Source organism: Somniosus microcephalus, chromosome 1 (assembly GCF_052327205.1).
Source record: "Somniosus microcephalus isolate GS21.2 chromosome 1, FLI_Smic_1.0, whole genome shotgun sequence".
Classification (NCBI taxonomy): Eukaryota; Metazoa; Chordata; class Chondrichthyes; order Squaliformes; family Somniosidae; genus Somniosus; species Somniosus microcephalus.
The window spans coordinates 406601738-406617590 of NC_140987.1; positions in this window are offsets into that span (position 1 = coordinate 406601738).

A 15853-nucleotide genomic window follows, 5' to 3' on the forward strand; every position below is an offset into this window, starting at 1 on the left:
TTCTACCTCCATTCGCAGGTACGCCTGGGCCAGATCAATCTTAGTGAAGCGTTTCCCTCCAGATAGCGAGGCGAAAATATCTTCAATCCGCGGAAGCGGATATTGTACAGTGTGAAGGACTGGGTTCACTGTCACCTTAAAGTCCCCACAGATGCGAACCTTCTTTGGTTCCCCAGGCGTATTACTCAACGACCTCTTCATTACAGGAACGATGGGTGTAGCCCACTCGCTCCAGTCCACTTTGGACAGTACTCCTGAACGTTCCAAACCTTCCAGCTCTGCTTCGACGGCTGGGCCTTAAAAAACTTTGGGCTTGCATTTTCCTCTATTTTGATCGTCGCTGCTATGCCTTTTAGTGTTCCGAGTCCCTCCTGGAACACTTCTTGTGCGTCAGTTAGCATTTTTGACAGTCGTCCAGGTGTGACGTCGTCATCCTTTTTGGCATCTACCGTCAGTGCTTGTATGGCATGCCAATCTAACTGTATCTTCCGGATCCATTCACGTCCTAGTAGTGGTGGTCCTCCATCTGGCAATACATATAAGTCCATTTTTGGTGTTTCCTTGCCGTTGTATATCACGTTCACCCTTATTTTTCCTTTGGGGTAGACTTTTTGCCCCGTGTACGTCTTCAAGACAATCTCCGTATCGCTCAAGGGTATATGTGAGAATAGCCGCTTGTAGTCCCTTCGGTTTATGACTGTTTGGGCTGATCCTGTGTCCAATTCCATTTTCACTTGGACTCCGGCTATCTTGAGCGTGACCCAAATAGTTTGGTGATCCTCCGTTTTGATCACATTATGTAGTTTCAGACAACCCAGCTCCTTGCTTCCGGAGTCTGTGTCACTCTGCAGTTCATCTGAACTGCTCTCCGTCACCTTATGTACCTTCTTGTACTTCTCCTGTGGGGATTTCTTGCTGCTGGTTTTCTTTTTCGACCTGCAGACTCTTGCTATGTGTCCTACTTTTCCACACTGCCTGCACACTTGGTCCTTGAACCAGCAATCCTTATGGTCGTGTGTTGACATCCCTGACACCACCGTCCAAGTAGAAGGACGCACGGTCTTCCGCGCCGACAGAACTGCAGACTCCGGTAAGAGCATGGGAGGCGGTTTGTGCATTTACACTAACAATGCCTGGTGCACTAACACGGACATAATCGATAGATCCTGCTCGGCTGATTTGGAATTCCTCATGGTAAGGTGCAGACCCTTCTACCTGCCTTGGGAATTCACGGCTGTTATCATCACTGCGGTCTACATCCCACCACACGCTAATGCCAAACTAGCACTGAAGGACCTCTACAGGGCCATCAGCGAACAACAAACTGCGCACCCAGACGGAACTTTTATCATCGCGGGGGACTTCAATCACATAAACCTAAAAACTGTACTACCGAAATTCCACCAGAATGTTTCCTGCCCCACAAGAGGGGAGAACACACTGGATCAAGTCTACACGAGCATTGTAGACGCTTATAAGGCCATTCCCTGCCCCCACCTTGGGAAGTCTGACCACCTCTCCCTGTTTCTAGCCCCGGCATACAAACCGCTCATCAAAAGAGGGAGAACGTCAGTGAGAGCAGTGAAAGTATGGCCAGAGGGGGCAGTATCGGAGCTTCAGGATTGCTTCGAATGCACTGATTGGGGCATGTTTGCCCATAATGACATCGAGGAATACACATCCACAGTGCTATTCTACATCAACAGCTGCGTCGAGGTCGTCACGACCCATAAAAATATCAGGACATACCCCAACCAGAAACCCTGGATGAACGGAGAGGTCCGCTCACTGTTGAAAGCACGCGACACAGCATTTAAATCTGGCGACGCGGCGGCTTACAGTGCAGCTAGGACCAACCTAAAAAAGGGTATCAGGACTGCCAAAAGGAAACAGACACTGCGGATAGAGGATCACTTCCACAACAACTCGGACCCCCGGCGCATGTGGCAAGGCATCCAGTCCATCACTGACTACAAGGGCAAAAACACCAGCCCCCCGGTTAGCGATGCCTCCCTTCCGGAGGAGCTTAACAAATTCTACGCTCGCCTCGACAGGGACAACAGGGAGCCGGCTACCAAAGCCTTGCCACCCCCGGAAGACCAGGTGCTCACTCTGTCGACCTCCGACGTAAGGGGTGTTCTACGCGGAGTGAACACACAAAAGGCTGCTGGACCGGATAGCATCCCTGGACGGGTACTCAAGGAATGTGCTGATCAGCTGGCTGATGTCTTCACCGCCATCTTCAATCTGTCATTGGCCCAGGCAGTAGTCCCTACATGCTTCAAGACCGCTACCATTTTTCCTGTGCCAAAACAAACGGCTGTGACGTGCCTGAACGACTATCGACCTGTCGCACTCACACCCATCATAATGAAGTGTTTCGAGAGACTGGTCTTAGCCCACATCAAAGCCAGTGTTCCCGCCTCTCTTGACCAACACCAGTTTGCCTATCGTGCAAACAGATCAATGGAGGATGCAATCACAACTGCTCTACACTCGGCACTGAATCACCTAGATGGGAAGGAGACCTACATCAGAATGCTGTTCATAGACTACAGCTCAGCATTCAACACTATCGTCCCCAACAAGCTGGCCACCAAACTCCAAACTCTTGGCCTGAACACTTCCCTCTGCAACTGGACCCTGGACTTCCTAACAAACAGACCCCAGTCTGTCAAATTAGGTAACCACACCTTCCCCCCCCCGACCCTGAACACGGGGGCCCCACAAGGATGTGTGCTGAGCCCCCTCCTCTACTCCCTCTTCACCCACGACTGTGTGGCTGTTCATGGTTCCAACACTATCATCAAGTTTGCGGATGACACCACGGTAGTAGGCCAGATCACCAACAACGATGAGTCAGCCTACAGGGAGGAGGTCCAGCATCTCGTGAAGTGGTGCGCCGATAACAACCTGGCCCTTAACATCAAGAAAACCAAAGAAATCATTGTGGACTTCAGGAAGTCCAAAGGCGGAAGTCACACCCCCATCCACATCAATGGGGCTGTGGTGGAAAGGGTGGACAGCTTTAAGTTCCTCGGAGTCCACATCACGGAAGACCTCTCCTGGTCCCTCAATACCTCCTCTCTGGTGAAGAAGGCCCAGCAGCGCCTATATTTCCTAAGGAGGCTGAAGGGATGTAACCTGTCACCCTGATCCTCTCTAACTTTTACCGCTGCACTATAGAGAGCATCCTGACAAACTGTATCACAGTATGGTATGGCAGCTGTAGCTACTATGACCGGAAAGCCCTGCAGCAGGTAGTCAAAACTGCCCAACGCATTACCGGCACCCGGCTACCGACCATAGAGCACATATACCAGAAACGCTGTCTATGGAGGTCACGGTCCATCATCAAAGACCCTACCCACCCCAGCCACAGTCTGTTCGCCCTCCTGCCATATGGGAGATGCTACAGATGCATTCGCACCCGTACGACCAGATTTAGGAACAGCTTCTTTCCCAGGGCTGTCACCCTACTGAACTCCACAAACAAACTCTAAAGCCTGCACATCTGCCAATGCACTTTATTATGGTTATGTTATGTTAATATACTACAAGCCAAATGTATGTTGAATGTTTAAATGTCTTAATCCAAATGTACACTCTCGGGAGCCGCAAGCCTACATTTTGTTGTACTGCACTTGTGCACTAACAATGACAATAAAAGTTGATTTGATTTGATTTGATTGATTGTTCTGCCGCAGCGATAGCACTTTACTGTTCCGTATGACATTTCATTGGTGCCATATTCTTGCGGTCTCCGTTGTATCTCTGCCGCGTCCCGTGCTGCTGCTTCGTGTGATACTGCCATGCTGAAAGCCTTGTCCAGCGTAAGATCCTTTTTCTTGTCCCTTAAAGTATCTGCTAATCCCATTCCAAACTGGCAGTGTTTCGATAGCTTGCGCAGTTCCGTTAAAAACTCAGCATTACTTTATGCTGGTTCCTTTTGTGAAACTTAAATCTTTCCGCTATCAGCAGCGGTGTGGGGTCTAAGTGGTCCTGTAGTATTGACACTATGTTTTCAAAATCCTTTTCCGCTGGCTTCTCTGGGGTTACTAGGTTTCGCAGCAAGCCATACGTTTTTGCACCCATTGAATTCAACAATACCAGCGCTTTCCGGTCATCTGGCACTTAATTCGCCTTGCAGTACACTTCTATGCGTTCGACATATGTCTTCCAATCTTCGACTTCACTGTTGAACGCTGTGACACTGCCACTCTTTGGCATCCCTGGGTGTGGTTAGACTGGCTCAAAATGGCATCTCCCGCGCTCTCCCTTCTTCTCCGCTGTGGCTCCAAAAAAAAATGGCGTCTCCCGCGCTCTCCCTTCTCTGCTGCGGCTCAAACAAAATGGCGTCTCCCGCGCTCTCCCTTCTGCTTCGCTGCAGCTAAAAAAAAAATGGCGTCTCCCGCGCTCTCCCTTCTTCTCCGCTGCGGCTCAGATGGCGTCTCCCGCGCTTCCCTTTCTTCTCCGCGGACGCTGCTCGGCCCTTGATCACTGACTGCGCTCTGCGCATTTTCCTGCGCGCCTCTCTCGTTGACGCCGCTCAGTCCCGAACCCCGGCTGCGCCCTGTGCGCTCTACCCTCTCTCTCTCTTTTTTTTTTTGTTTTCGTCGATGCCGCTCGGTCTTCAACCCCGGCTGCGCCCTGTGCGCTTTACCCTCTCTCTTACCCCGTCGACGCTGCTCGGCCTTTATCTGTGCCGTCGCTGTCCGGGAAGGGTCTACGCCGTACCTGTTGCCAGCCCGTTGCGCTGGATCGTCGTGACTGGAGAACCAAGCCCAGCTCTTAACAGCCTCCTCTGTAATGCTCAAGTCTTCTCTGGATGGTCGACGCCCGTATTTCTGGACTCGGCCTTCTTTTTTTTTCTTCTTTCAGGTAGGTTTGAATCCACTTCTCGTCGCCACTGTTAAATCCGTGTCTCTTGATGTATGGTGTCCTTCAATAAATAGACAGAGACTGCAGATAACAAACAACAGGTGTTTACTGGATGAGGGTTACTCTAAAAACTAACAGTACAGATCCCTACTCAGGGTTTATATACAGGTGTGGTCACTGCCGGTACTACAGTATTCAGGAGCTGTAAAAATAGTTCTCCCCTTAAAGGTACATATACTACAGTTTGTGCAAGCCGAGGTGCAATTTGAACTCCGCAACGTCGTACAGGACCAGACCAGATATCTCCACGTGGTCTCCGCCCTCGATAGCTCGACGGCGTCGAGAATCATCAGCCTTCTGGAGAGTCCCCCGACTGCTGACAAGTATGTAGCCATCAAGACACGATTGCTGCAGGTATTTGGTCTTACCAAAGCGGAGCGCGCTCACCGTTTGCTGACGCTACCAGGGTTAGGTGACTCCAAACCCTCGGAGCTTATGAGCCACATGCTGACTCTCCTGGGGTCCGAGCCCCAGTGCTTTCTGTTTCGCGAGCTGTTCCTTACTCAGCTCCCCGAGCAAGTCCAGGCAGCCCTCGCCCGAGCAGAAGCCGCAGACTGCGTCGCGCTCGCCGAAGAGGCGGATAAGATTTACGCAGTCCGGCAACAATGCTGTGCCATCGCGCAACGCCCCGCCACGAGGAGCCTGGCCCCGGCTCCGACCACGGCGCCTCCGACAACCGATTACTGCTACTACCATGCTCGTTTTGGCCCGAAGACCCGCTGCTGCCACCCACCGTGCAGTTTCGTTACCAGACCGTCGAATAGACCGCCACGAGTCAAGCACGCCGGTCCCGGTACTTCCCCCGCGGCCACGATGGCGATCGGCGCTTCCGGGAATCTCACCTACTTAACTGACTCCATCTCGGGCCGTCGTTTTCTATGCAACACGGGGGCGCAATGCAGCATACTTCCCGCCTCGGTCATTGACCTTCGGTCCGGCGGACGGGGTCCCCCTCTGCAAGCGGCCAACGGGGGTTCGATCCGCACTTGCGGAAAGCGGCTCGTCCAAGTCTGTTTCGGTGGACAGCTTTTCACCTGGAATTTCATCACCGCTCAAATCTCGCAGGCCCTGTTGGGTGCCGACTTTTTGGGCGCCAACGGCCTGTTGGTGGATGTGAAAAATCAACGCCTCATTCACGCCGCCACGCTTGACGATATTTCAGGGGCGCGCAGCACGGCTGCGTCACACACGATTTCATGTGCGCGGCCACCGCCCAACGATTTCGCCCGTCTCCTCGAGGAGTTCCCCGAGCTGAGGAAGCCCTCCTTTTCGGCTTCAACCGTCAAGCATAGGGTGGATTATCATATTTCAACTACCGGCTCTCCCGTTTACGCCAGGGCGCGATGTTTAAAGCCCAGCAAGCTAGCGGCAGCGAAGGCGGAGTTCGCCGTGATGGAGAAAATGGGGATCATCCGTCGGTCCAGTAGTCCCTGGTCCTTCCCGCGCCACATCGTCCCCAAGCCCGGCGGGGGATGGCGGCCCTGTGGTGATTATCGCCGCCTCAATGAGATAATGACGCCCGACCAATACCCCATTCCCCATATACAGGACTTCTCAGCACATTTGGCAGGGACGTCCATCTTCTCGAAAGTCAACCTCGTCCGTGGTTACCACCAGGGTCCAGTGCACCCTCAAGATTTCGAAAAGACGGCGGTCATTACCCCCTTTGGACTTTTTGAATTCCTACGAATGCCCTTTGGACTTAAGAACGCGGCGCAGGCGTTTCATCGCCTCATGGATTCAGTCCTGCGGGACCTTGAATTTTTATTTGTTTATTTGGATGATATTCTGATTGCCAGCACCTCCAAGGAGGAACACCTCGAGCACCTTCAGGTCCTTTTTCGACGGCTTCAGCAGCACGGCCTCATCGTTAACCCGGACAAATGCCGTTTCGGCCTAGCGCAACTTGATTTCCTGGGCCACCGCATAACCCCCGCTGGGGCAATGCCACTTCGAGTCAAGGTGGAGGCGATCGCGGAGTTCCCGAAACCGAAATCCATGAAAGCCTTACAGGAGTTCCTGGGGATGGTGAACTTCTATCATCGTTTCATCCCCAGGGCAGCGCAGCTTATGCGTCCGCTCTACGAGGCCCTCAGGGGCACGACGGGAAAGGAGCCCGTGGTATGGTCGCAAGACATGGATCGCGCTTTCGAGGAGACAAAGACTGCGCTCGCCAACGCGACCATGTTGGCACACCCCCTGCCGGGAGCCACCATCGCTCTCATGACGGACGCGTCAGACTACGCGGTGGGGGCCGTCCAGGAGCAGTGGGTCGACGGCGCGTGGCAACCTCTGGCCTTTTTTAGCCGCCAGCTACAACGGCATGAGCGCCGGTACAGTACTTTCGACCGAGAGGTGTTGGCTTTGTTTTTGGCCATCCGCCATTTTCGCTTCCTCCTCGAAGGGCGCCGCTTCATCGCGTTTGTTGACCACAAGCCATTGACGTTCGCAATGGCCAAGTCTGCGGAACCATGGTCGGCTCGGCAGCAAAGGTAGCTGACGTACATATCGGAGTTCACCACCGACGTCCGGCATGTGGCCGGTAAGGACAACGTCATCGCCGATTGCCTATCCCATGCCACCGTCCAGGCCGTCCAATTGGGCATTGACTACACACAGATGGCGGTTGACCAAGCGGCCGACCCAGAGACCCAGGTTTTTCGTTCGGTTCCAGCCAGCCTCCAGCCGAGGGATGTGCCGTTCCATTCCGCAGGTACTACTCTGCTCTGCGATGTTTCGTTGGGTGCACCCCGTCCGATTGTCCCATCTAAATGGCACCGGGCTGTTTTTGACGCCATACACGGCCTATCGCATCCTGGAGTGTGGACGTCGCAAAAGCTGCTGGTCTCCAAATTCGTATGGAGGGGAATACGCAAAGACGTCAGAGACTGGGCGAACACCTGTGTTGTTTGCCAACGGGCCAAGGTGCAGCGGCATGTCAGGGCCCCGCTCGCCATCTTCGAGGTCCCGGAGCGGCGATTTGATCACATTCACATTGACTTAGTGGGCCCGCTTCCACCGTCCCGGGGCTTTACGTACCTTTTGACAATGGTGGATCGCACCATGAGGTGGCCGGAGGCAGTCCCCATGACGTCCACCACCTCTGCAGATGTTGCTCGAGCTTTCGTTTCATCATGGGTAGCCCGGTTTGGTGTCCCTGCGGTATTTCGTCGGATCGTGGGCCGCAATTTTCATCCGAACTGTGGAATGAGGTGGTTTCCGTGTTGGGCGTTAAACTCCACCACACTACGGCCTATCACCCGTAAGCGAACGGCCTGTGCGAGCGGTTCCACCGTTCCTTGAAGGCGTCGCTCAGGGCCAGCCTTCTGGATGCATCCTGGGTCGACAAACTGCCGTGGGTCATGTTAGGACTCCACACGGCGCCGAAGGAAGATCTCCAGTCGGCGGCGGCGGAGATGGTTTATGAGCAACCACTTCGAGTTCCAGGTGAATTCCTGCCGTCCCCTACGCGGCCATGGTCCACGGCCAGGCAAAGAGAGACCCACCGGGATGCAGCCCGCTGTTTCTGCCCAGTTCTGACCTCACAGCGCGGTTTGCCTTCGTCCAACGTCCTGGGGGAGTTGTCGAAGGCCAAGTTCGTTTTTGTGCGCCAAAGCGGCCATCGTACCCCGCTCGCACCTCCTTATGCATGGCCCTTCCAAGTTTTGCAGGCAGGGGACAAGAGTTTCGTGATCGACGTTGGGGGCAAGCCTGATCACATCTTTGTCGATCGCCTTAAGCCTGCGCACCTGGACCTCGAACGACCGATCGAGCTGGCGCAGCCTCCGCGCCGCAGCCGGCCGCCGGCCGCCGCCACACCTGACAGCGCCGTGTTACCTGCCAGTTCGCCGCCTGCTCAGCGTTTTCCCCTCTGGGAATTTAGGAGTCGGTCCAACAGGCTTGTCCGACCTCCTCAGCGATTGACTCTTCTCGTTAAAGACAATTCTGGGGGGGCATATGTGGCAAAGCCACTAAGAGACTCTCACAGTGACTTGTACAATTGCCGTTAATCATGTTTATTACCTGTTAATGTTGGCTCTGGTTAAACAGAGCTAGATCGACAAAATCACGATCTGACGCGATGACGTCATCACGTGGGTCATGTGACGTTCCAACGGCGGGAAACATGATGACGTCATGACGTCAGAGGTAGAGGTCGTTTTCCAGCTAGTCCTCGTGTGGAGTGATAGTGAATAGACCTGTTTAGAGCTTCTCCTGCATTTTCTTGTTTTGTAAAGTTTTAGTACATTAAACTCAGTTTGTTAACTACTAGTGAGTTTAAAGATTCTTTGCTCGGAGTGCAGAGACTCCTACAAGCTCACAATAGATGAGAGCGTGCGAGGACTGGAGGAGGACCACCCTCAATCGCCCACATGAGCCCCTGGGAGGAAGCTGCGATCGAGATTGCTGGGGCTGACGTGCCTGTGGATGCTGGGGCAGGAGAGACAGGAGCAAGCCCGCAAGCTGGTGACAGAATAGTTCCCCATCTCTCTCATTGACATAGCATGAGTTGCTGCTATGATTCTGAAGCCACATCATTTGGACTTATGAGCATCTGCCAAATGCAATGTGCAAGTAGCCTTGGCATCACATCTCTAACTCTTTCCTTTACTCCCCCACAGGACCATCCAGAGCCCCCATTGCCACTGCCGAGGAGGAAGAGGCTTTGCTGCCAGACTCCTCAGAGGAAGCTCCAGCCTCTGAGGGCGCAGCGTCAGTAGAAGTAAGTGCACCCAGCACCAGCGCAGACACTCACACCTCGGTGGGACCTTCGGGACATAGAGTAGTGTTGTCACCTGGTGTATCACAGCTCACAAGTGAGCATCAGCAGAGTGTGGAGACAGGGACAGCAGTGGAGAGTCCTCGTTGGAGGGCGCAGGCCTCTGCCAGCTCAGCTCAGCTGCATGTCGACCCTATGCCTCTGGGTCCATCTGCAAGAGAGGAGGTGATGGATCTCCATGCACAGATGCAGGAGTCTCTGGCAGGTTTTGTCTCCAGGGTCGCTGCGAGTGTGGAGCGAATGGAGGAGTCCATGGCGAGCATGAGCAGAGCCTTATTGGAGTCATTGGCGCATGAAAGCATCACCACGGAAAGGTTGGCAACCTCCGTGGTAAGGCTGGCTACTGCCGAGGAGAGGAGGGCTGCAGCCGAGGAGAGGAGGGCTGTGGCCGAGGAGAGGAGGGCTGCAGCCGAGGAGAGGAGGGCTGTGGCCATGGAGGAGCTTAGTCGCCAGGGTATCAAAAACATGGTGAGTGCTCTGAATAGAATGGCATCTCTTGAGGAGCAATGGGCATCTATTGAGCACCGAAAACAGACCTTCATGGAAGTCCCTCTGAGCAGGACTTCCAGTGCTGAGACGGGTCCCCATGGCCCCTCTGATGTGCAGCAAGGTGCACTCCAGCCACTTGCAGGCGCTGAGGGGGAGCTGACCCATGAGAGGGAGGTTGTTGGCACACCTCAAGGAAGTGGGGGCTCCTCTCCAGGCGCTCACACTTCCATGCCACTTCAGAGCTCTCAGTCAGAGCCCTGCCGGAGTCCACACCCCAGTGAGATAGGAGTCTCAAGCCCTGCACAGCCGCAGGAGCAGCAGACTGCTGGCGAGCCCTCACAGGCTCGCCACCCCAGAGGACGCCCGCCAAAGGTGTCGAGACAGGCGCAGCAGGAAAGTGAGCAAGGGGCCTCCACATCTGCTGAAGCCACAGGGGTACCACTGCGTAGGAGCACGCGTAAGAGAAAAATAAAGCACCACTAATCACAAGGGTAGTCACTTGGGTGAAAAGTCTTGTAAATAGTTTTAATGCCATCAGTTTCCTGTACATTAAAAATCTGGTGGCAACTGCTGCAATTATGGCGTCTGTCATTTGGCGAATGGGGATATTGTGGCGGAGCCACTAAGGGACTCCGATTAATTGTATATAATTCCCTTTAATAATATGTTAGCTACAGTCTGAGTCTGTATCTTTGTTTTCACTGCTTACATGTACAGAACGCGATCACTTTAATAGCGCGGGTAAACGCGATGATGTCACACCGTTCATCACATGATCCCCCACCGGCGGGAAAAACGTGATGATGTCATGACGTTAGCCACAGGACCGCCCAAGCAGTCCTCGTGGAGCCTCCGAACTGACTAGACCTATATTCGATGTTCTCCTGTAGTTATCCGTTAAACTCTGTTAGTTTTCATTAAACCTCGTTTATTTGATCACCTGAGTGGACCTCAGTCTTTTGGATAGGAACTAAACATTCCTACATTGGTGACCTCGACTTTTGCGAACGGTTTTCGCAGAAGTTACTGAACATGAAATCGAACGCCGTTCCTTTGAAGCTACCACAGTTCTGGGAGCAACAGCCAGCCGTGAGGTTCATCCAGGCTGAAGCCCAGTTCGCAATCAGGAACATCGTTGCGGATCAGACCCGTTACTATCACATGGTCTCCGCCCTCGACAGCGCCACAGCCTCGCGGATCGTCAGCCTGCTTGGTAATCCACCAGAAAATCGCAAGTATGAAACGATAAAGGCGCGGTTGTTACAGGTCTTCGGGCTCACAAAGTCGGAGCGCGCCCGCCAGCTGCTCAATATGCCCGGCCTCGGGGACTCCAAGCCATCCGAGCTCATGAGCCAAATGCTCACGCTCCTGGGATCCGAACCGGAATGCTTCCTCTTCAAGGAGCTATTCCTCAGCCAGCTACCGGAGCAAGTTCAGGCTGCCCTAGCCAGGTCAGAAGTCACAGACTGCGCAGAGCTGGCTGCCGAAGTGGACAAGATTTTCGCGGTGACACAGCAGTACTGCGCTGCCACGAGGCGCCCATCCCCCACAGACGCTGCCCCAGCCCCTCAACCTGCGGGGTTGTGCTTCTACCACGCCCGTTTTGGTGCGAATGCAAGATGCTGCCGCCCTCCCTGCAGCTTTTTGCTCAAAAAAGAAAAACAGCAGCCACCCTGTCGAAAGTGGACCGGTTATAACGAGCACCCCGCGGCTGCGATGGCAATCGATAATTCGGGAAAACTCCTCTTCATCAACGACTCCCTTTCTGGTCGACATTTCCTCTGCGACACCGGGGCGCAGTGTAGCATCCTACCCACGTCAAACCTTGATCTACAAGCCGGGGGGCACGGCCCCTCCCTCCAGGCGGCTAATGGCGGGGCCATTCGGACCTTCGGAAGCCGGAGGGTCCAGGTGTGCTTCGGCAGCCAGCGGTTTTACTGGGATTTCATCACGACCAAAGTCTCTCAAGCCATCCTCAGGGTGGATTTTTTGTGTGCTAACGGCCTCCTGGTGGATGTACGGCACCGCCGGTTGATCAATGCGGCCACTTTTCACTCCATCCCGTGCCACCACGGTAACACCGTGGCGCGCACTGTCTCCTGCGCGTTCCCACCTCCGGATGACTTCACTCGCCTCCTCGGAGATTTCCCAGACCTGACCAGACCCACTTTCTCTTCCACGGCCACGAAATATGGTGTCGAACATCACATCACCACTACTGGCTCCCCGGTCTACGCACGGGCCCGGCGCCTCGAACCTGGCAAGCTCGCGGCTGCGAAAGCAGAGTTCGACACGATGGAGCGGCTAGGGATTATTCGCCGGTCGAATAGTCCCTGGTCTTCGCCTCTCCACATTGTTCCGAAATCTGGCGGCGGATGGCGGCCTTGAGGTGACTACTGATGCCTGAACAACGCCACTACTCCTGATCGGTACCCGATCCCTCATATTCAGGATTTCTCTGCCCATTTGGCGGGAAATACCATTTTTTCAAAAGTCGACCTTGTCCGTGGCTACCACCATGTCCCCGTACACCCGCAAGATGTCCCGAAAACTGCAGTCATCACCCCATTCGGCCTGTTTGAATTTCTGCAGATGCTGTTTGGATTGAAGAACGCTGCACAGGCTTTCCAGCACTTGATGGACTCCGTGCTTCGGGACCTCAAGTTTCTATTCGTCTACTTCGACGACATCCTCATCGCCAGCCCTAATAAAGAGGAGCACATCTGCCATTTGCGCACCCTCTTTAGACGCCTCAGTCAACTCGGCTTGATCATCAACCCGGCCAAGTGCCAGTTCTGCCTGCAACAGATTGATTTCTTAAGCCATCGCATCACATCGGACGGTGCAATTCCCCTGCAAACGAAGGTGGAGGCAGTTACATCGTTCCCGCGCCCGCAGACCGTCAAGGCCCTGCAGGAATTCCTCGGGATGGTAAATTTTTATCACCAGTTCGTCCCTAATGCAGCTCTGCTCATGCAGCCCCTGTACGAGGCCCTCAAGGGTAAGTCCGGCAAGGATCCGATTAGCTGGACGGTCAACATGGACCGGGCATTCGTCGACACAAAAGGCGCTTTAGCCAACGCAACCATGCTGGCACACCCGCTGCCAGGTGCCACCATTGCCCTTACCACCGACGCGTCAGACTACACCATCGGCGCAGTGCAGGAACAGTGGGTGCATGGGACGTGGCAACCGCTGGCGCTTTTCAGCCGTCAACTACGGCGAAACGAACGGAAGTACAGCACATTCGACCGGGAGTTGCTGGCCCTTTTTCTGGCCATCCGCCATTTCCGGTTCTTACTAGAGGGACGTCCGTTCATGGCTTTTGTGGACCATAAGCCACTAATGTCGCTATGGCCAAGACCGCCGAACCGTGGTCAGCTCGGCAACAACGTCAGTTGACGTTTATCTCAGAATTCACCACTGACATTCAGCATGTGTCTGGTAAAGACAACCTGGTGGCGGATTGCCTCTCCCGCGCGACCGTTCATGCAGTCCAGCTCGGCATCGACTATGCCCTCATGGCTGCAGATCAAGCCTCGGATCCGGAAGTCCAATCTTACAGAACCAAACCCTCTAGCCTCCAAGCGGCCGACGTCAAATTCCATGCCGCGGGCACTATGCTGCTCTGTGACGTCTCCGTAGGAGATCCTCGCCCTATCGTCCTAGTCGCCTGGCGCCGAAAAGTTTTTGACGCCATACACGGGTTGTCGCACCCTGGCATGAAGGCCTCGTAACGGCTGATGTCATCCAAATTCGTGTGGCGGGGCATGCACATGGATGTTCGCGACTGGGCCAACACCTGCGTGGTCTGCCAAAAGGCCAAGGTGCAGCGTCACGTCAAGGCTCCATTGGCCACTTTCGCTGTTCCGGAACGTAGGTTTGATCATGTGCATGTGGACCTGGTGGGGCCACTTCCTCCTTCGCACGGGTTTACTCATCTTCTTACAATGGTGGACCGCACCACTCGATGGCCGGAGGCGGTTCCTTTGTCATCCACCACTTCCGCAGACGTCGCCAGGGCATTCATCTCCTCTTGGGTCGCCCGTTTCGGGGTACCGGCGGACATCTCGTCTGATCGTGGGCCGCAGTTTTCTTCGGAGCTCTGGAACGCTGTGGCTCAGGGGCTCGGCGTCAAGCTACATCGCACCACTGCCTACCATCCACAGGCGAACGGCCTGTGCGAACAATTCCAAAGGTCACTCAAGGCCGCACTGCGAGCCAGCCTTCAAGGCACAGGCTGGGTCCTTTTGGGTCTTTGTATGGCGCCTAAAGAAGATCTTCAATCGTCCATGGTGGAGCTCGTATATGAACAGCCGCTACGCGTACCAGGGGATTTCCTTCCGACTCCAACAGAGCCATGGTCCGCATCCCAGCAGCTCATCAGACACCAGGAGGCAGCCAGAAGTTTCGTTCCAGTGCCTACGTCGCATCACGGCTTGCAGAGCTCCCACGTCCCAGCTGAGCTGAAGAACGCCGACTATGTGTTTATCCGCCACGACACTCATCGGGACCCGCTCAAACCCCCTTTCCGCGTGATAGAGCCGGGAGACAAATCTTTTTCGGTCGATGTCGGAGGTAAACCGGACCACATTTCGGTTGACCGGTTGAAGCCGGCTCACTTGGACCTTGACCACCCAGTCGAGATCGCACAACCGCCAAAACGTGGCCGACCGCCCACAGTCGCCGTGCCAGATCAAATGCAACCACCTGCCAGCTCGCCCGCCGTCCATCAGCTTCCACTTCAAGGCTACAGAAGTCGATCTGACAGGCTTGTCAGGCCTCCTCGCCGTTTTACTTTTGCTATTAAAGATAATTCTGGGGGGGTGCATGTGGCGGAGCCACTAAGGGACTCCGATCAATTGTATATAATTCCCTTTAATAATATGTTAGCTACAGCCTGAGTCTGTATCTTTGTTTTCACTGATTACATGTACAGAGCGTGATCACTTCAATAGCGCGGGTAAACGCGATGACGTCACGCCGTTCATCACGTGATCCCCCACCGGCGGGAAAAACGTGATGACGTCATGACGTCAGCCACGGGACCGCCCAAGCAGTCCTCGTGGAGCCTCCGAACTGACTAGACCTATATTCAATGTTCTCCTGCAGTTATCCGTTAAACTCTGTTAGTTTTCATTAAACCTCGTTTATTTGATCACCTGAGTGGTCCTCAGTCTTTTGGATAGGAACTAGACATTCCTACAATATCACATAGAGGCCTTAGGATAACTTGCAGATGTCAGCAAGCTGGTCAAATAGGTAGGAATGTGCAGGCATGGGCCACTGTCCATGGTCATTTAAGAAGCAGTGAGGCTGCAGTTTTTGATGTACCAGGTTACGCAAATCTGCCCAGGATGAGTGCGTTCCTTGCATTCCGCCCAGCAATGTTCTCGCGCACTGGTGCCGCTGGTTGGCGGGCCTCTGCAGGATGCTCATTTCCGTCCTCGTCCTCCTCCTCCTCAGCATCATCCTCAGCATCATCCTCATCCGAGGCGGCTCTGTGAGGAGCCTCTTGATCCTGCGGAATCGGCAAGCCACAACGCTGTGCCATGTTGTGAAGCACACAGCATACTACGACGATTTTGGAGACCCTGGCTGATGAGTACTGTAGGGCTCCACCTGATCTATCGAGGCATCTGA